We start from the raw sequence: 21,897 nt of genomic DNA on the forward strand, positions 1-21,897 counted from the left end.
ACTAAAATGCGATGAAGACTATATTTATTGTATCGATATTTTACTATATTCAAAAACAACAAAATATACGCACATTAATTTGCTGAAAAATACTAATATAGACTAAAGGCTTTATTTGGAAATGTGATATACTATTACATACAAAATTATTCCTACATTAATATACTGCAAAATACTAAAATATACCTAAGACCGTATCTGTCGTATCTACAACATTCAAAATATACCATAGAATGTAAAATATACCACATTGCCACAATAGAGCAGCTAACACCCGACATCAGAAGCCATTTTCAAATGCGCCACAAGCAGCTGGCCAAGTGCCCAGTGTTGTCGCTGCTGCTGCTGCTGTTCAGTGGCACTCTGTTGTGAGCAAGTGCTTAAAGTTGCAACTTCAACTGTCAGTCGGGCTATTTGCTTGTGGCAAACTCAATTAAACCAGGGCACAACGTTGTCCATACTTACTGCACACCAGTACTTACGATCCCACAGCACTCTACACTCTTCAGTCGACTACTCGACTAGTCGACTAGTCGACTCGCTGACTCCCTGACTCTCTGACTCCCACGGGGCCTGCCACAGGCTATTGTCATGCTAGCTGGGGGTACCAGAGCAGGCTGAGGCCAGTCTGCAATCGCTTTTTCTTCCCATCGCTTCCCTGGTGGCAAACGAGAGACTGCGAGGTGGCAGGTTGAATGAACGCAAATAGAATGTCGAGCTGACAATTTGCTCACAGCGATTGTAAGTTCGTCTAATGCAGACTAACATGTTGCAAGTAGAAGTAATAGTGTTTAAAATTTCACTTCAAACTAAATGTTGAGTAACGCGTCATGAATTCTTTTTGTTCAATCAAGTGTGAATATTAAGTGGAATAAAATTGTGTGTCTGTGTAAAAGTGCAGCTGCTTTTTTATGTGCACATTATATATAATTATTTTTTATTTCTTTTTATATGTATTTAAGTAATAATATAAAATTACTGATATAACTTGAGGGTGAAGTATATCTATATACTAATTATAACCTTCGGTATCTTTTAGTATTAATTTTGTATATTGAAAGCATAATACTGCTGTTTAAACATGAACATGAAGACAATAGTGTACATATATTTCATAAAAATATAGAACAAACAAGAAAAGATCCTAAAAATGTATCTCACACATAATGCACTGTGACAAGATATTTTGAACTACTTGAAATGCATTTAAGGATATTAAATGTTCATGAGTTGCATATTATAAATATAAAAAAAAAAAAATTTGTTAGCTATATAAGAATTAGGATTTATAGAAATAAACGTCAGTTCTCTAACAGAATTCATCCGAACCAATGAACTGCGCTGTTTTGCTTTCATCGACGGTAGCTTTCTTACTTGTTTCCTCTTATTAAATTGGCCTGAACTGTTTCTTCACATATTTAAATAAAGTACTAAAAGCTTGATAGGCAAATAATTAGAATGGGAAACAATCATGGTCACTTGTTGATTATTATTTGTATACAATATACAATATAATAAGAGAGCACTTTGCCAAAGATAGATTATAAGCTAATATTTGTGAGCACTCGCAGATGTTGTAGTATATAGTATGCGAGTATGGTATGTGGGCTAAGGAAGTTAACGTAACGGAACAAGTACCGGAACAGGTTACGTTCGTTGGGGCTGTAATGATGTTGCGTATACGCACAGTTGGTTTTGCTGAATTCAGACCAACCGCAAATATTGCAGAGCCGCACATGACAACAAGCAAATAAGTGATGCATTACAGATGTGTGTGAGCCAACTGCCAACTGTCCGAGACTGGGAACAGCGACGAACAGCGAGAAACATGACGAACAGCAGCAGGAGCCAGCAGCCTCATGTTAGTATACAATATGTTATGTATGAACCATGGCTACATATGTGTGTCAGTCTCTCTCTCTTTCTCTCACTCTCTGTGCGGGTGTGTGGAAATGCAGGCAAATTATTTGCTATAACGTAATTAACATGATTTATAGACGAGCACACAACAAACAGTCAACAGCGCACATCAGTCAGCCCACAGCATGCGTGTTCTCGTTCTGTTGGGCCTCTGTCTGTGTGTGTGTGTGAGAGTGTGTGTTCAGTCGGTGTATGTGTGTGTGTGGATATTTGTGATGTTCTCTGTCACGACGGTGACAGCAACGACTTCAATTGACAGCTGAACTGCAGCTTTGATGCCCATCGTGACTCGTTTTGCTGCCTGAACTGGACAACATACGAGTACCTCTATCTCCCTCTTTCTTCCCCCTTCCCCCTCTCACACACTCTCTCTCTCTCTCTCGCTTCTCTGCTTCGCGCACATTTCGGCATTTTGTCCAAAGTTTATACAGATGTGGCAAATATTTGTCTGCGGGCGACTCTGCCACACGCATGTATGTCACAGTATATGTCTGCAATTGATTAATTTATATGGTGCAAAAGAGGAGGAAGGCGTGTCTCTGGGTATGTGGCTAACAAGATAAATAAACATGGAGTGTCAAATGAAGAGAGGCCTCAACAAACTCCGATACATTTCGACACGCCACATGCCACTCCACTCCACTCCACTCCACTCCATTCCACACCATTCCAACACTCCATGACTCAACCACTCGCATTTGAGTTGAGTGGAGTTCAATATGAAATGAATTGAACTGAATTAATGTCTACAAGTGTTTAAGTATTGCATAAATATTCAGGTAAAGACAGATTTTACATCAAACTGCTGCCACCAGAAATCTGTAATGCATAAAAATGTTTAAATGAAATTACGAAAAAAAAGCGTAATGTTTTCATTCTTGGTATTTTTACAGCGTTCTCATTGCATATTAACATAAGTAAGAAAGCTACAATCGAGTATGCTCGCCAGCGAGATACCCACTTTCGATAAAAATATTGCAAAATATACCTAAAATATACTAAAATGTCCAGAGGGCTATAATTAGTATATCAATATACTGCTACAATCCAAATTTTATAGATTGTTAACCAAAGCAACTAAAACCCGAATACATTATTTGGTATATCTATGTACTATTACATTAAAAATATACCATAGAATACCATGCAGTATTACACTTAAAAATATATCACATTAATATACAGAAAAATAGCGAAAAATGATACCCTAATACATTTAAAATATACCATAAAGTACCAAAAATACCATAGTGCACAAATAATAATGTTGAATATATATATGTACATATGTATTTTAGTTTGTATATATGGTATACGGTATATTTTTGACTTCATGGTATATTTTAAGTGTAATAGTGTATCACTATACAAATATAGCCTTTAGTTTATTTTACTATCTTTGCAATACAATATTATTTTTTAAATGCTTTTCACAATTTTTATCTGATGGCAACTAAATTTTCAAGAAATATATACCTAGACATATTTGTAGTTATTATTGTAAGTAAGCTTGCTACATTTCCTGTAGGCACAAATTTATAATACCCTTCCACACTTATGTACATACATATATGGGTAGCGGGAATAATAAGTAGATACACACACACACATACACGCACTGTATAGGGTTGTGCTTGCGTGCGTATTTGCAATTCATTAAACATTCCTCGAAATCAATAAACATAACATAACATTAAAGAATTGTGCAATATACACGCGGTATAAGTATGAATTTATCAGCATGTGTGAATGTTCTGTACTTCGCCCTCCTCTTGAAAGAAATAAAAGCAACACAACAAAGGAACAACTGCCGGTGAAATGGACAGTCCACTTAAACTAAATGGTCCTTAGTCAGCGGCACAAAAAGAAAACCAAAAAGAACAAAAATTGGATAGTCCTAAATGAAGTTGTATAAGAACAGTATTTTTTTGTTTTTCTATTAACTGAAAGATAATGTTTTTGAGTAATTTTTCGTTTTTCGATTCTGTTTTATTTTTTTGTTTGACTTGAAAAAGTTCATGTTCTCAAGAATTGTGATCCTTGACATGAACAATGCCCAACTACGAGAATTCACATTTCATGGCGACCAGAATACCACAATACCTGTCCGGTCAAATGCCAGCTGTCGTCAACTTGTCAACTTGCATTCACAGTCGCAGTTGCAGTCGCATTCGCATTCAGCTTTAGTTTGGTCAAATCTGCTGAATAACTGTGAGAAAAAAGTGACAAAAGTATGCAAAATCCTTGCCACTCACACTTGAATTTTTCAGAGCAACGTATTTGCCTTGAGAAAATTACAAATATATAAAGCTATGTTTTAAATAACTTTACCTAAAAGATTGTTTAAAGATATGATCCTTATACGTATACGTAATATTTTATATTCTTGCAAGAGTATCGAAACTTCGTTGGGTAAAAGATATTGTTGATTTTTTTTCGTGTATTCCTTGCCTTTTATTTTTATTTTTTGGTTTTTGGTTTTTGGTCTATCTGCAACCACTGCAATTAATTTCGAAACAAAAATTTTGTAGTTGCCGCCGGACATTTTGTTTCAACTCTTTTTTTCTGCCATTCTGTTTGCGTTTTCTTTTCTCCCCCGTTATTTTGTTCTGCCGTGTATGTGTGTGTGTGTGATGTTTTTTTTATTGTGCTTGGTTTGGCCCAATTTGAAAGCAATTTTTTTTCAATATGACACCCCCAGCATCACATGTGATGTGGAAAAGTAAAACTAATGTACGAGAGGAATCCTCCATTCGTATACGTACTTTGTGCGCTCACTGTTGATACAGTTGCTCTCAGTTGCAGTTACAGTTTCAGTTAACGTTCTCGTTCTAGTTGTTGTTTTCGTAGTTGTTGTTGTTGTTGTTGTTGGTGCTGCACAAATTGCTCAAGCCACATTGTGGCATTCGACGAGACTTGAACTACGTAGAGCGTAAGCGCCACAAAAGTTGCTGTGCGCCCTGCGGTATGCTAAGATTTATAGCTACTGCTGCTTCTGCTTTTGCTACTCCTGCTGCTGCTGCTGCTGCTGCTGCTGCTTGTTGGCAAAACAATTTTGAAAAGTTTGGCTCGTGTGTGTCTGCAACAGAAAGTACATAAAATTAAAATTATCCACGTGCTTTGTTAGTTTTGCTCGCATCATGGCAAGAATAAGAAATTGCAACACAAACACGCTGCTCAACAAGATAAAATGAAATCTTTTCCCAAAGTCTAACGTCGTCAGATTGGTTGTTCCCATTCTGTGTATGTGTGTGTGTAGTTAGCGTCTACTGTCTGTTGCCATTTGGAGTGTCATTTTAATTAAATGCGCATTATTTAATTTGTCATTTATGTGCTGCTAAATAAAAGTGCAACACACGGCGAGAGTTGTCCAACAAGTTGCTGATTATCAATTAACTCAGCTGAGATGCCAAAGAGAAAGATAAATTATCGTTTAACCCTCGTCCGTCCAATGAACACATTTCACCCATTTTTTTTTTTCTTTTGCTTTTTGCTTTTGTGTCAGTTACGTGCTTTACTTTGCTTTTCACCTGTATTTATATTCTCGGTATCCATAGGGTAGAAGGGTATTATATAACTTTATACCTTCATGAATTACATGTAACTTGCAGGAGGCAGATATATATGATATATTTTAAATGTAACAGTAAATCGATAAATTATATAATACCAAATATTTACTTTGGTATATTTTGTTGTTTTATTTTTAAGGTATTTTTAGTATTCTTTCTGTATGTATGTATGTATATATTGATATATTTTAAGAATGTTTGGTATTATTCTTAAAATATACCAAATAAATACATCGCGAAAAATACTAAAATAAGCTTAGGGTAAGGAATTGTATATGAGGAGAGGCATCTCTGACCCCATATAGAATATAAAATATATTTGTGTATGACAAATTTTAAATGTAATAGTATATTAATATGCCAAATATTTTCTTTGATAGATTTATGTATTCTTTAGATATATTAGCTTTTGGTATATTTCAGTATTTTTGAGGTTTATTAATTCGATATATTTTAGGAATATGACGAATCATTCTTAAAATATGCCAACTTAATAAACCAATAATAATACTAAACATTATTAAAATATACCAGATACATATACCACAAAAACTGCAATATACTAAAACATATTTGGTATAATTCTTAAAATATACGAATGGTTACGACCGCCTTAATTTAGTATTTTGGTATATTTTAAAAATAATTGGTATACACTTTAAAATATACCAAATTAATATACCACAAATAATAATAAAGTATTTAAAAAACTATATTTGGTGTTACTTTCAATTTAAATAGGGAACGGGTATCTCACAGTCGAGCACACTCGACTGCAGTTTTCTCACTTGATTTTTTTGCTGTTGCTTTTGTTTAATTTGCTGCTGCTTATATTGTACGATTTATTGATACGTGGTTGTTAATTTAATTGCAACTTTGTACCGTTGACACCTTGTTGTTGGTGGCCAGCTGCTGCTTATTTGTTTGTTATCCGTGTACTCGTATGTATTGCAAGTGTGTATCAGCCACATGAATTGCTCTTTAATTAATTATTTTCGCCATTCAATTTTGTTACTTATCGCTCTAATTTGCAATGCCAATTTACAAGCATTGAGTTGCGGTTAATATCACATTGATTAACGAAATTTTGCTGTTTTAGCAAATGCATTTAATTAACATTATATTTTGAGGTAGCTGCCGCAATGTTTTTGATTATAAACTTTTGCCGTATTTAATCGCACAACCTACATATCTAGTTTTGGTGTTGCACAAATCAATTTTTAATGAATTTACTTTGCATTCGATTTGTTTCGTGCTGCTGTCGAATCTTGGTCGAAAATGAATGAAAATGTTGCCATGGCAAATATTGAACTCAATTAGCCAGTCCATAATTGGGTGTCATCAAGCTGTTCAATTATGTTTGAATAGCGTGTTCATTAGACAAACAACAAATGCCAACTATTTAAACCAGATGAATGTGCGGTCATCAATCAAATTGCATCCACCATCTTCACCCACACTCACGCCCTCTTTCAACTATGGTAGTTTGCAAAACAGCAAAACAGTTCTTTGAGGGTAAACTGCTCTTTAAACAGTAGCAAGTCTCTGGCTGAAGAGCCATCGATATGCAAAGAGTGCTCTGCAAAATGCAAAAGGGATGAGGATGGGGAAATGGGGAAGTGGGGAAATGGCAGCAACGTTGCCTGCTCATTTGAAGTGAAACCAAAGTATTAAGTTACTCTCTCTCTCACCCACACAATGCGGCCCGGCACGGCTCGGCTTGGCTAAAATGCATTAATCTTGCACACACAGTACACAGCAGAAGATGGAGTGAGCAAAAAAAGAGGGGTAAGGGAAAAGAGGGTGCAAAGACGCAGTCAACTGACTTGGATATCGATGGCAGGCGCTTGATGTCGCACTCTCTCCGTCGCTGTCGCTGTCGCTGTCGCTGTTGCTATCGCGGATATTGCAATTTGATGGAGCAGCAGCAGCAGTAGTAAAAACCACAACTGAATGTGGGCAAAAAAAGCTGCGAAGAGCGGAAGCGGAAATGCCGCCTGGTGAGTAAACAAAGCCCAACGCACTTCAGCGCCAGCTTACCAGCCATCTTCATCTTTATTTCCCCAGCACCAACCCCAACCCCAACCCCAACCCCAACCCCAGCTCCAACGTAACTCGCAACTTCATTTTACCCATTCTACCACTTTGATAAAGTTTACTTTTTATCTTTTGTGGCACTTGAGTTTAGTCCTTCTTCTAGAAGGTGGCTTGCTTCTCCGGTTCACATAGATAAATGCGCAACAAATGCAGTTTGTTGAAGTCAATTATTGTGTAAGTAGCTTAATTCAGTTCAGTTCAGTCGGAGAGAGAGATGGGGGGGGAAAACACTCGTAGTACTCGTAATTGAATTAGCGCCCTAAGAAATTTTGTAATTGGATCACAATTGAGGCCATGGATGTTGTTAACTGAAAATGCGGCTGGTTGCGTCGCTCAGCTCGAACTTAAATCCATTAGCCACGTGTATCAACTGAAATACATACATATGTATATAACTAAAATAGAGAATATATGTGGTATAAAAAGAGTTTAACTGTTTTTGAAACTGCAGTTGATACGAGTTCGAGTTCGAGTTGAGTTGAGTTTCGAGTTGGTTACAGATCCTAAAGACTTTAGCTTCGTGCACTAAAGTTTTTTCCTACGCATGCATTAGGCTTTGGCTTTAGCTTTGCCTGGTTTATATACTTTCGCTCGCCACTGTAAGTGTGTGTGTATGTGTGTGTGTGTCTAGTTACAGCTTGAACAAACTTGAAAGTATTGTCAAGTTTTCTTTTTATTTTTTAGTTTTCGTTAGGCTTTTGTTTGTCCACAAAAGTAGTAGTATCTCTACCTCGACGGAAAAGGGGGGAGAGTAGGGAATGAATCTGAGCAGGTTCACTTGAGAAATACATGGCATTCTTGGGAAACAAAATGCACTTTACGGCTACGACGACGACGTTGACGACGACCACGGCTATGACTACGACTAGAAGGACCACGAGTGCGAGTACTTTTAACACTCACAAGTGCGGCTCAAAGCGGCTCGTGATCTAAGGCCAACTTACGTCAGCTTTTTTGTGGCACTAAAAGCAATTCAAGGAAACCAACAGAACAGAACAGAACAGGAATTGCAGCCAGCCACTTAGCCATAAGGCTAAGCCTGGCCACGTGCACCATGCCACCAAAGTCTCATCAAAAGTTTTCTTTTCTTTCTCTATTTTCATACCCGCTACCCGTAGGGTAGAAGGGTATTATAACTTTGTGCCTCGATTAAATGCCATGTAAATGGCATCTTCGACCCCCTAAAACAAGTGTTGAGTATATTTTTAATCATTTTGATTCTTGAATTGGCTGCGATCAGATTAAAATTATACGTAGAAGTTATTATAAAAAGAATTTCATTTTGCGAAAAACAGCTGCCGTTGCTTCCGTTGACAATCTGGTATTATATATTATATATGATATACCAAATACAGCTAACAATATATTTTAGTATTTATTATTTTGACCTTATGAAGAATAATTTTATATTTTAAATTAAATATTATGTATCCATAAACCAAATATTGCCTATGGTGTAATTTTTTTTTTTTGCTATATATTTATGTTGGTATCTTTTAAGAGTAGTAACTAATAATAATAATAGTAATAACATTGAGATGTTATGCTTTTATGAATATATAAGTCACACCCAAAAGAAGGCAACCTCGATCCTTTAAAGTATGTATTTATTTAATTATTTTGATTTTTGATTTGGCTACGATCAAATTAATATTATATGTTATAAATACTTTTACATTGCAAGGAAACAGCTTCTGCAGAATGTCTTGGCAATCTGCTAAATTTGATAGTCATAGTCTATCGATATACAATATACGTAATACAACTATTAGTATATTTTAGTATATTATTATTCCGACCCATTATTTTAAATGAAATATAATAATAGTATTTTTCCATAAATTATTATTTATTATTTTATGCCAAATATAGCCTTAAGTATAATCTAGTATTTTTCGGTATATTATTGTTTGGTAAATTTGAAGAATAATATCGCAATGTTTTGTTCTCATTAAAAATGGGTAGCGAGTATTTCACAGTCAAGAACTCTGGACTGCAGCATTCTTACTTGATTTTTCGTTGTTTTTATACACGCTACCCATAGGGTAGAAGGGTATTATAACTTTGTGCCGGCAGGAAATGTATGTAACAGGTAGAAGGAGGCATCTCCGACCCTATAAAGTATATATATTCTTGATCAGCGTCAACAGCCGAGACGATATAGCCATGTCCGTCTGTCCGTCTGTGTGTCTGTCCGTCTGTCCGTATGAACACCTAGATCTCAGAGACTATAAGAGATAGAGCTATAATTTTTTTTCGACAGCATTTGTTATGTTTGCACGCAGATCAAGTTTGTTTCAAATTTTTGCCACGCCCACGTCCGCCCCCGAAAATAAAAAAAATCGTATAGCCAGCGTAATTTTGAAGCTAGTGTTTTGGTATATACAATAATATCTAAAGTAGTTATGATTCCTGAAAATTTTGTTGCGATCAGATAAAAATTGTGGAAGTTATTAAAGAAATACTTTTGTATGGGCAAAAACGCCTACTTAGGGGTCTGAGTTGCTTTGGCCGACAATCTGGTACATTGTGCCGTCTATGGTATATCTTGAATGGTGTAATGTATCGGTATACCAAACATACCATTTGGTATATTTTTTAGTATTTTTAGTATTTTCGGTATATTTTGAAAATAATACCACAATATTTTGCCCTTATTAAAAATGGGTAGCGGGTATCTCACAGTCGAGTACACTCGACTGTAGCTTTCTTACTTGTTTCTTTTTCTGTTAGCTTGTCGCTACAGCTGTCGCTGTGTGTTGCGGCTGTAGTATTACTTTGTCAACTACGAAGAGAAAGCTGGCAAAAGGAGAACACATAGACATTAGCTGCCCGATTAATTATGTACAAGTATTCGGACTTGTTTGATCTCGCTTCCCATATGGGATTCACATACGACTCACGAGACACACGACTTTTGCTCTCATTCATAAGAATAAACTTGGTGTTTTCTTTTTACGCATCTCAATCGAACTTAATTTATCTGATTAGCTACGTCTTACTTGATATTCTCTGGGCATCTCAATAGAAAGTCAGAAGCGATGTTATTGGCTTTTCAATTTGCTTTGACTGTTTGCCTGTTTGCCTGTTGCTCGAAATGCAGCTCATTAGGCTGTGCCCGAAAATATATACGATTATATTGATAAAGCAATGCGAATTAATTCAATATTTGGTCGCATAAATTACACACGAATGAAACAAACAAACGAATGAATGAATGAATGGTTGGTGAGCGGGAGTGCAATGATAAATCTTTTTTTTGTGGTATTTATACGTTTGGGAGAGTCGAGCACATTTACCTGGCAAACAGAGTCTCTATGTGATTGTCAGTCTGTCCAGCTATGTGTTTGCTCTCTGTCTGTCTGTCTGTCTGTCTGTCTCTCTGTCTGTCGCTGGCTAACTCTGATGAAATATTACACTTCATATTGCGTGCATTTCATTTGGCCATAATAACCAAAAAATTGCGATAAATGTAGAGGGAGAACATAACCTCAAACCATATATACGTATATATGTATGTATATTCAGGTGTGGCCTGTGTCCATATTGCTTTCATTTATGTATGCGAGTGTGTGTGGGTATCGACATACTTATACATCAAAATACACATGTAGGTGGCTCAGTTATATTTCAATTCAGATTTACTTCTATAATTCATCAAGTCGAGAGTCGCCTTCTGTTTTTTTTGCACTCCCTTTCGACTGCAGCTACCCATCAAATTGTCGATGGGTATGCACATCATCTACTACTAACATATAATCGAGGTCGATTGAAATCTATAATCTAATGGGTATATTTCAGTTGTGCAGCTGTGTTGATTTTTAGGCCTTGCGCTTGATTTGTGTATTTTGTTTTGGCTTTCTCGTTGAGACTGTTGAATTATTGATATGTCTGCCACTGTATGCGTGTGTGCGCTTGTGTGTGTGTGTCTGTGTATTTGTGTGCTTAGTGGACTGCGAGGATTCGCAGTTGTGAGTGCCCTGCATAATTCATTATGTATTTCTGCGCCCGCCCACACTCACACACACACTCTCCCTCTCTCCCGCTCTCCCACTTTTTGACACGCCCTCGCCACTCGCATGTTCGTGATACTGACGTCTGTTTAGGCATATAAAACATAATAAATTCCTGCTCAATTTTTGTTAGTGGATTATGCCATATAATACACTTTGGCCCAGAGTTTTTAGCATAATAAAGTAGGTTCACTCTAAAAAGGGATGCCTCTTCCCCTCATGTGATGGACGGACGGACGGACGGACGGACACCCAGAGTCGGAGCTGTCCTCACTCCTCTCTGTATGCATCAGCGTAGATAAGCAAATAGCAACAAACACGCTGCTGAAATGTTTCATCGGATTTGTATATATGTTATGTATGAGTATGAGTAGTATACTACATATAAAAATAAAAGAGCTGCATCTACTTACACTGAATATACGATATAATTCACCATTTTGCTAGCAGTTGCAGCAGCAGAATGAGAGAGGCGGGAGGCGGGGAGGCAGAGGGCAGAGCTTAACATGATTTATCACGACACTGCCGTACACAGTGTACTTTTGTACTCAAGTGACTGCCACTCCCCTTACACCCACCCACCCACAATCTCAAGGGGAAACGAATGCTCAACTCGAAATGCGAACGAAATGCAAGCGGATGGGTAATTGATTTCAACTCTCAGCTCTCAGCTCGCAGCTCGCAGCTGATGAGTTATGATCTACTTACGTATGCACAAACACAGACAAAGCCTCTCACCTATTTATCTAATTATTTTGTACTTCAAGTGATTCTCTAACATTATAAATCTCTTTTTTTTTGAGCATGAGCTCATTATAAATTTGATCACACATTTGTTCACCTGTCACTATTCACATGCCAATTAGCAATTGATTAATTTGTAAAATATGTAGATGCATGAACATTTCGCTATTGTATTTAGCAATAAGAGCATTGAGAATATTTACACTTATTTGCAGGCGTTGAATTCAATTTTCAACATTCAACATAGTACTGTGAATATAATTATTATTAAGAAATTTTGGCAGAATTATTTATTTGTCATGATGATAGTTATGTATTAAAAACTTGATGTTTTATATTATATATAATTTTGTTGTTCCTTTATGGCATAAATGTTTAATTTGAGTACTATTTTTATCTATTTGTAGCGCAATTATTTTTAGCAAAAGCATTTACGTACATAAAAATTATAGAATCGTAATAAATAAATAATTTGATATATTTGATATGCACTGGTTGATAATCTCGTCTATTTTGTACTCTATGGTATATTTTTAATGTAATGGTATATCGAAATAATGACTTTAGTATATTTTGGTATATTTCCAGTATATTAATTTGATACACTTAATTAATAATACCACACTAGATTGTTTTTATTGAAAATCTATGTAAATAACGATTTGGTATATTTTTAGTATTTTTCAATATATTTATTTGGAATAATTTAAGAATAATACTATACCATGAGACCCTTTTAAGATTTTTTTTGGTTTCAGTGTATTTTAGTATTTTTTCTGTGTAACTTTTAAAAGTATTTTTTTGGTTTCGGTATACTTTAGTATTTTCATTTGGTATATTTTAAAGATAATACCGAGTAGCAGGTATCTTAGATATACTTTAAACAAATTTAAGTACTCCTTAATTGGGGCAATTCTGCTTATACGACCCGATTGACCAAGCTAAGTCATGATGTGTCAATATGCCAAAAGAAATTAGAATACGTTAACTGTTTATTATTTCAAAGTAAATTAGGTTTTTTTGGAAGCTGTTTTTGAACTTAACTAGTAATAAAAATAAGACAACAATTTAGTTGAACGTACTTTTGATGAACGCATTTTTGCAGCAAATTCCACACTAATAAGTTTATTTTTTCAATATTTAAGCAATTAGAGTGCTGAAGAAGAACTTTTTGTAAGAGTTATCTATCAAAGAGCTGCGCTGCTGCTGTGCAGAAGAAGCTTAGCCATTTGTGCTTTGACAGAGCTTCTTTTGCTCCATTGATTGCGAGTGCGAGGAGTGCGCCAGCTAGCTGGCTTTGCCAGCCATAATGTTTTGAGTAGCTAATGACGACAGAAGCTCACTCACTGACGACAGCCGCAGCAATGCAAAGAGGCGACAACAACATCGCAACTGCTTAAAGCTGGTTGTAACATTGGCCCGCCCTCTGTGGCATAAAGTCTAATTGGCTCGAATGGCTGCTCTGAGCTGCGCTGCGCTGCGTTGAGCTGTCCAGCAATGCAATTTTAGCTGCTGCACAGTGCAATTTGTCGTTGTTCGCATTTCGGTGCACAAAGAAAGTTGTTTACGCAAAAATGTTGCGCGTCGCGTCCGCCAATGCCACACACTTTTCAAGTAGCAGCAATAACGATGACAATGACGATGATGATGATGGTGATGCGGATGCGGATGCGGAAGGGAATGTTAACAGGAGCAACAGCAACAGCAACAGCAATGGCAACAGAAATCCAAATCAAAAACAAATCTTGTTACGACAAATTTCAACTACTGTGCGACCAAGTAGAACAAAGGCTGCCGTCGAGACGTAAACGAAGGCGAGGCCAAACTAAGCTCCTCACCAAACCAGGGAGCGAGCAAGGGCAGCAGAGGGAAGTCGCTGCACAAAAAGAAATGTGCATGGGTAAACACAATGCCAGGTCCTTAGATGTTGCCTGCCTGCCACCAATTCAGCAGCTCGACAGCAGCTCAGCAACTCGACTGTTTGGCTGCTGGTTGCTGGTTGCTGGCTGCTTGGCTGCTTGGCTGGACAGCCACGTTACACTAATTTGCTTAAAGACAGACGACGCTGACTCAAAACTCAACTTGCAATGACATTTAAAGTGCAGCGAAAAGTCGCTAACTAGCACAGCAAAGTGCTCTATAGCCAAAAACACAACAAAACAAGTAAGAAAACAACAGTCGAGTGTGCTCGACTGTGAGATACCAACTACCCATTTTGAATGAAAGCAAAATATTGCGGCATTATTTACAAAATATACCAAAATACTACAAAATACTGAAAATATACTAAGTGGTATATTTGGTATATCGATATAGTACCACATTCAAAATATACCGTAGACGGAACAATATACCAGATTGTCAGCCAAAGCAACTAAGACCCCTTGTAAGTAGGCGATGTTGCCCATACAAAAGTATTTCTTTAATAACTTCGACAATTTTTATCTGATCGCAACCAAATTTCAGGAATCATAACAATTATAGTTATTATTGTATATACCAAAATTCGTAAGTCTAGCTTTACAATTACGCTTGTTATTCGATTTTTTTGATTTGCGGGGGCGGACGTGGGCGTGGCAAAAATTTTAAACAAACTTGATCTGCGTGCAAGCATAACAAATGCTGTCGAAAAAAATTATAGCTCTATCTTTTATAGTCTCTGAGATCTAGGTGTTCATACGGACGGACGGACAGACGGACAGACACACAGACGGACAGACGGACATGGCTAGATCGTCGCGGCTGTTGACGCTGATCAAGAATATATATACTTTATAGGGTCGGAGATGCCTCCTTCTACCTTTTACATACATTTCCTGTCAGCACAAAGTTATAATACCCTTCTACCATATGGGTAGCGGGTATAAAAATATCAAGTAAGAAAGCTTCAGTCGAGTGCGGACGACTGTGAAATACCCGCTACCCATTTTGAATAATAGCAAAACAGTGCAGTACCACAAAAATACTAAAAATGTCCAAAGGTCTGTGGTAGATAAATACACGAAAGAAACCAACATGAATTGCGGCGTAGAGTCCGTTTTATTCTGCTTCTCGATCAAGACTGACTACGTTGCTAAATTATGTAAAACAAGGAATGTGACATAGAATGAGAGAATTGATAAGAGAGCGTCAAGTTATTATGTGTGTGTGTGTGTAGGCACTCGTCCTACTACAGGTCATATTTAGTATAGAGATATTGTACTACATTGTGGTATAATTTGAATGAAGTGATATGTCAATACGCAAAATATAGACTTTGGTATTGAGTGCAAGACCTACCAGACGGACGGACAAACGGACAAAAATATGTATACGTTAAAGTTTTTTTATGCCTTCTTCTGCCTGTTACATACATTTCACGCTGGTACAAAAATATAATACCCTTCTACCGTATGGATAGCGGGTATAAAATAACAACTAAACTACAAATGCAAATATGAGAGCTGCATGACTGTGAGATACTCACTATTTAATATAAAAATACTAGTGTCGTCAATATGAAAATAAAATGTAATTATTAATTTCTTTTTCTTTCATTTAACATTTAGAAATATAGAATATTCGAAAGATTTTACTAACTAATTTTAAATCAACAAAAGAAAGATTTTGACAGCTCTGAATTGTCTTTAAATAAAGTAAAATAACATATTTGGTTAAAAACAACTTTTTCAATTCTGAAAACTTCATAACTTTTTTCTGAAAATGTTGTACAGGAGAATATTAATAAGTCTGTCAATTTCTCAAATTAAAAAGTTGAATATAATAAAGTCCATTAAAAAAAAAATATATATATATGACATATAATAAGCAAGTTTTATACTTTGATGATTCTTTAACTGCGGAGTTAGAGTTGATTAGTCTAATCTGCAGCAGTAAAATTGTTGGCAAACAGATTTTCATACAATAGATTATTGGCTGAATTATTCTGTCAATGCTTTGTAATTCTCCTTTTAGAATATTCAATTCTTTCGCTCAACTGAGTTACTGTTTACGAAAACCCTTATACTCTAGAATTGTTGGGTATCATAAAGAGAGAGAGAGAGTTTTAAAAACGCGAGTCAGAAATGAAATGCAAATAGTATTTACAAAGCCGAATAAGTGCGGAACAATGTGGCGCACAAAACGTGGTGGCAGAGGTAGCTCTAGCTCTACAAAAAAATGTGGATGGAGGCGACTTTCTGGTGTGGCAGTAACCAAAACTCGCAGTCAAACCAAAACACGAAACGAAAGCTTCGCAACCGAAAATTCAGACGCAAAGCAAGACCGAAAAGACCGTTTGTTGGCCAGCAAAAGTCACTAACAACAATTTTGCATTGTTGCTGTCTCGCTTGTCGAGTGTTTTTGACTGCTGCCGCTGTTGACGCAAAGTCGACTCGGGGCCAAAAGTCGACGGCAAGGGCGAGGGAAAGGGGGAAAGAATAGACACCCCCAACAAAAAAGCAGACAAACAGGCAGAAAATGCAGCGTGCATTCAACTGCGACTTGCCTGCTGTCTTCTATCTACTATTTGTCATAGCTCTTTTTCATTCTGTGTTTGCTTGTGTCTCGTTGTGTGTGCGTGTGTGTGTGTCTCAAGACTTTTATGCCAAATTGAGTCAATTTCCTGAACGTCATTTGCTGTCTCTCTCTCTGTATGTCTGTCTATCTGTAAGTTTCATCGACTAATCAATTGTCACTGCAGCATTTCCAAATGCTTTTTTAGCTCTGCCTCTTTAACACATGCACGCACTCACATACACTCACACAAATACATGTGTATGTGTGAGTGCCTCAGACATTTAATGTCCTTTAACATTGATGTCGTTTTTATTTCTTCATCTTGGGTATTGTTTAGGTGTGTTTTTCTCTTTTTTTTCCATTGGTTTTTTGGGTCGCTCTTTTTTTGGCGCTTCAACTTTTTAATGATCTCTCAAATTGCTTATTTCCTACATGATGCTGGCTGCCAGCAATTACATCCCTGACTCTGTCACTTTCTTGTGTGTGTGTGTGTGTGTGTGTGTAGATGTGTGGGTGTCACTTGACACACATACACGAAAATAACGATGATAATAATGAAGTTCTTACTCGTCTCTCTGTGTCTCTTTGCTCATTGTTCTCCTCCCCAGTTTTTTTGTCTGATATTTTTGTATTTTTGCAGCTCATGCTCTCTAAAGTTTCGACACATGCTGTGTGGCTCTTGGGTGGAGCTATGTCGCTTATTTATATTGACATGTGCAAGTAGATTTCTTGTCTCCTGCAGCAGCACTCGACTTGAACGGGGCACCCAGCATATACATACATATGTGCCTCTGTGTGAGTCGTTTGTCAAAAGGCAGCAAAACTGTTGACATAACAATGATTATACGCCTCATTAGTTACATTTCTCCTATATGCATATGTGTGTGTGTGCCTCAGGGGGTGAAAGATGCTTCTCTATCTCTCTCTCTCTCTCTGTATATCTGACTAATAAGCAGCTCAACAACTGCAGGCAGGCAGCCAGGAGACGTGCCAATTGGGCAGCCGCACAAAAGTATGCAATGCGTTTTGATCGCTCGCACCCTTCTGCTTGCTGCACAATCTAACGACAACCGGAAATTGTTGTCAAAGTGCAATGACGTGTCAAGCGTGCTTGCAGCTGTCAACCATTGGACAAGTGCCCATTTTCTGGGTAAATAGTTCTACTTTTTTAAAAGTAGCATTTTTTCGGTATTACTTGCACATTTGAAAAACAGAAAACATTTTTCATTATTCGATATTGTTATTGTAAGTAATATAGTAAAGTTTATAAATACTTTATAGTTTATACTTATTCCCAATTACAAAACAGTGCTGCAGTTTTCTTAAAATTTACTAAATATACCAGAAAAAAATATACATAATTGGTTTTATTTGGTATATCAATATACTTAATATATGCCAAATTAATAATCCCAAAAAATACAAAAATATACCAAAGCTATATTCAATAATACTAATACGTTCGAAAATAAGATATACCGATAATATACTAATGGCTACATTTGGTACATCAATATACATATCTAATATATGCCAAATTAATATTCCAAAATACTAAAATATATATTTGGTATATGTACCGAATTAATATACCGAAAAAGATACTAAAATGACCAAAAGTACCATTTTTGGTATGTCAATATACCATATATATATACTTAATATATGCCAAATTAATATTTAAAAATACTAAAAGATACCGAAAAGTATGTTTGATAAATAAATATACGAATATATTCTTCAATATGATATACCGAATGAATATACTAAAAAATACTCAAATAAACTGTTAGATATTTGGTTTATCAATATACCTAATATATGTCAAATTATTATTTAAAAATACTAAAATATACTAAACATTATATTTGGTATATAAACGTACGACTTCTTTCAAATTATAGCTTAAAGTTTTAAATATATCAAGGAGACGTTTTTTCATATATGTAAAATAAATTTTTAAATAACTTTTACTATTTTTTTATCATGTTAATACTTGCGCAATAATTATTAATAAAAAGATTACCTGCAATTATTGTATGTGCACAAAAAGTAAGTAATAATATTAAAATTGTGAAAATACGTGAAATAAAGTATTTGTTTTTCGCCCTTGACTTGCGCACGAAATGAATTTAAAAAAATGCATTAAAAAGTCTTGCTTAGATGCAAAGTAAATCCCGTAGTGCATGTCAATTAGTTGAAATGATTTTTTATGGCAAAAGTTTGGACACTATTTTTTTGTCGGTGTGCAAAACTCAATGAATTTTGTGAGTTATTATTGAAATTTGTGTATAACGTTTTTACCTCGTTTTTATGCATTTATTTATTGAGCCTTGTATCCAAGGACAACAAATACAAAAATCTATTGCGCACTGTGTCCCATATTTATTAAACTAATGAGCCGTTGAGCAGTTGCCTTCCATTGAGCGAGAGAGAGAGAGCGAGAAAGAGAAGTGAGCATTTATGAAATTTTCAATTTGTAGCGAAGCAGAAAAATGCCATCTGATGGGCCTTTAATGGCCTTGCAGGGTATTGACAAAAGGCCCAGCAACAACAACAATTTGAAGGCTCAATGGCTGCGGGCAGTGTCGCAGTCTCAAGGTGTTGTTGTTCATGACGTTGTTGTTGGAGAGAGAAGAGAGGGAAGATTGGTCTGGCTGGCTGGCTGGCAATTTTCCGCGCTTGAATTCATTTAATAACGTGCGACACATAAAAAGCAGTTGGCAGTTGGCAAAATCATTGCGGACGGCGCAGCGGAGACAAAGAGACGAGCAAAGATGCTAACAAAGACAATGCCAAAAGGAGGTATAAGGAGTGTGTGTGTGTGTGTGTGTGTGTGTAAACCTGTTTGTTTGTTTACATGTGTGTGTGTGTCATCAGTGTTGCCATTGCAACATATTATGCTTGTAAAAATTGAATTTTAGTGGCTCGGGCATAAAGTTGTTGTCTGTAGGTGAGTGTGTGTGTGTGTGTGTGTGTGTGAGTGTGCGAGCGAGATAGTGACATGTCTTTTGGGCATATATTCGCACATTTTATTGTTGTTCTCACTACGTGTGTGTGTGTAAAATTTAATAATAACGACCCTCTTAAACCAAGGGCCTGCTCGCTTTTCTTTATACTCTGCTGCTTACACACTTTCCATTTTCTTGGCTCTCCTTCCCCACACTCTTTCATTCTGTATATACATCTACTATATATATATATATATGTATACTATATATGTATTCGTATAGTATGGCGTGTATTGTGTTTGCTGTTGTATTGTTGTGCTTGGTTGTTGCTTGGACTCTTCTTCTTTTTGCGTTGACATTTAATGTAATAATTTTTACGATGATGCTCGACGGCATTAAAACGAGATTAAACACAAACAAACGAGAGAGGCCAAGCCAAAGCGGTGCACGACGCGTCGTTGCCAGCGATTGTCGCAAGGAGCAAGAGGCAAGAGAGACGCGGTGGCGGTGGCGGTGGCGGAGGTGGGGGAAAGAAGCGAACATTTCCTGTTTGATACACTTGAAAATAAAAGCAAAAGATGTTTGTAAGCCTGTTATGCCCATAAAAGATGATGTAGCACATAATTACGAGCACGCACAATCACACACACACACACACACACACACACACACGCATACACACACACACACTCAGTCATTCGTATAAAGATACGTGTTGAAGCAAGTGCACCGATAACAGCACAATAAAACAAGCCATCGATTAACAAGCCAAATATTAATAAGAAACACACACAATAACTTTTCTTTCATTGGATTGGATTAAAGTTTTGTTATCAAACTAGTGCAATAAAAATGATAAATATAAGGAAACTTAGAATAAATGGTATGTGAGTATATACCATACGTAACAGAAGCTTTTATTTTCTAATTTTTCGATACATCAAATTTATTTATACCCCTAAAAGGGAACATGCTTGTAAAACGATGATTGCTTTTGCTGACAATTTGGTATATTTTGCACTAAATGGTATATTTTCAATGTATGAATATACCAAATATAGACTACAAAACAAATTTTAGTATTTTTGTGGAATATTATTTTAGTATATTTTAAAATTAGTATCGTACTCTTTTGCTTTTATTCAAAATGAGTAGCTGGTAGCTTTCTTACTTGTTATTTGTTATTACTGTTGGATAAACTAGCTTTTTGTGTTAAGAATAAAATGATAGTTCACTTATGCACTTTATGTTGTATATTCAATATTTTAATTATTTCCACGATACCAAAGGAAGAACAAAAGAGTGTGACCAATTTAGCTATCATAATAATATATCAAACTTAAAGCTTAAACTTTTCATATAAGAAAAAGCCTTTTCTTTTTATTTTTATATGTTAAAATAGATCAAATAAAAATGCTGATTAAAAGAAAACCTTGGAAGAAATACTTATTAACATTACATTTTATTTTATGATTATTAAACAATTTAATTAGATATACTTAATTAATCGTACTGAGTTTGTATCTACCATTAAGCAACACTTTCTTTCGTTCGATATAGATGTTGATTTGATTAGCATATCATCATGATACACATTCATAAAAGTGTGCAAATGCTATTCAAATAGTTGCGAATATTCGATAAGACTACGCAATGAAAAATTGTTCATCTTTTCGCTATGTAAATGAATCGTTGATGTGCAAAGTATCGAAATGAATCTGTTCGTTAAACAAAAGTTATTTAACCGCAGCACTTGAGATTGTGTGATTACTTGTATCTTGAAACTCGTTGAATATTTTCTCTCATTGATTTGTTCAACGATTCATTTCTATGGCTCTGCTTTATTGCATACATATGTATGTGTGAGTGTGAGTGTGAGTATATATATTATTATAGAAGTGTGTGTGCGTAGAGTTGGTCAAGGACAACATTCATTCGAGCTTCCATTCGAGAGCCATTGTTATATTGTGTTAATTTTATTTGATTTGCTGCCTTGCTGCCGGCTGATTGGAAAGACTTCTAGCGCTCAAAACTTTGCGCCCCGTTTTCTGTGTGGTTAACTAAAGCAATAGCAAAAAGAAAAAAGCAAAAGGCACTAGCGGA

At 36.0% G+C, this 21,897-nt stretch overlaps 1 protein-coding gene across 2 annotated transcripts in view; it reads right to left on the bottom strand.

Moving 5' to 3' along the window:
* The window catches only part of LOC132796270 (uncharacterized), a 144,791-nt gene that overhangs the window by 107,813 nt on the left and 15,081 nt on the right, over nt 1-21,897 (bottom strand). The window contains exon 2 of one of the 2 annotated variants that reach the window (XM_060807374.1): nt 4,686-4,999. The exons of the other annotated variant lie outside the window; for it this stretch is intronic. The gene's annotated coding sequence lies outside the window, so the exon portion shown is untranslated. The remainder of the gene's footprint in view (nt 1-4,685; nt 5,000-21,897) is intronic. 2 annotated transcript variants of the gene reach the window in all.

Source organism: Drosophila nasuta, chromosome X (assembly GCF_023558535.2).
Source record: "Drosophila nasuta strain 15112-1781.00 chromosome X, ASM2355853v1, whole genome shotgun sequence".
Taxonomy (NCBI): domain Eukaryota; kingdom Metazoa; phylum Arthropoda; class Insecta; order Diptera; family Drosophilidae; genus Drosophila; species Drosophila nasuta.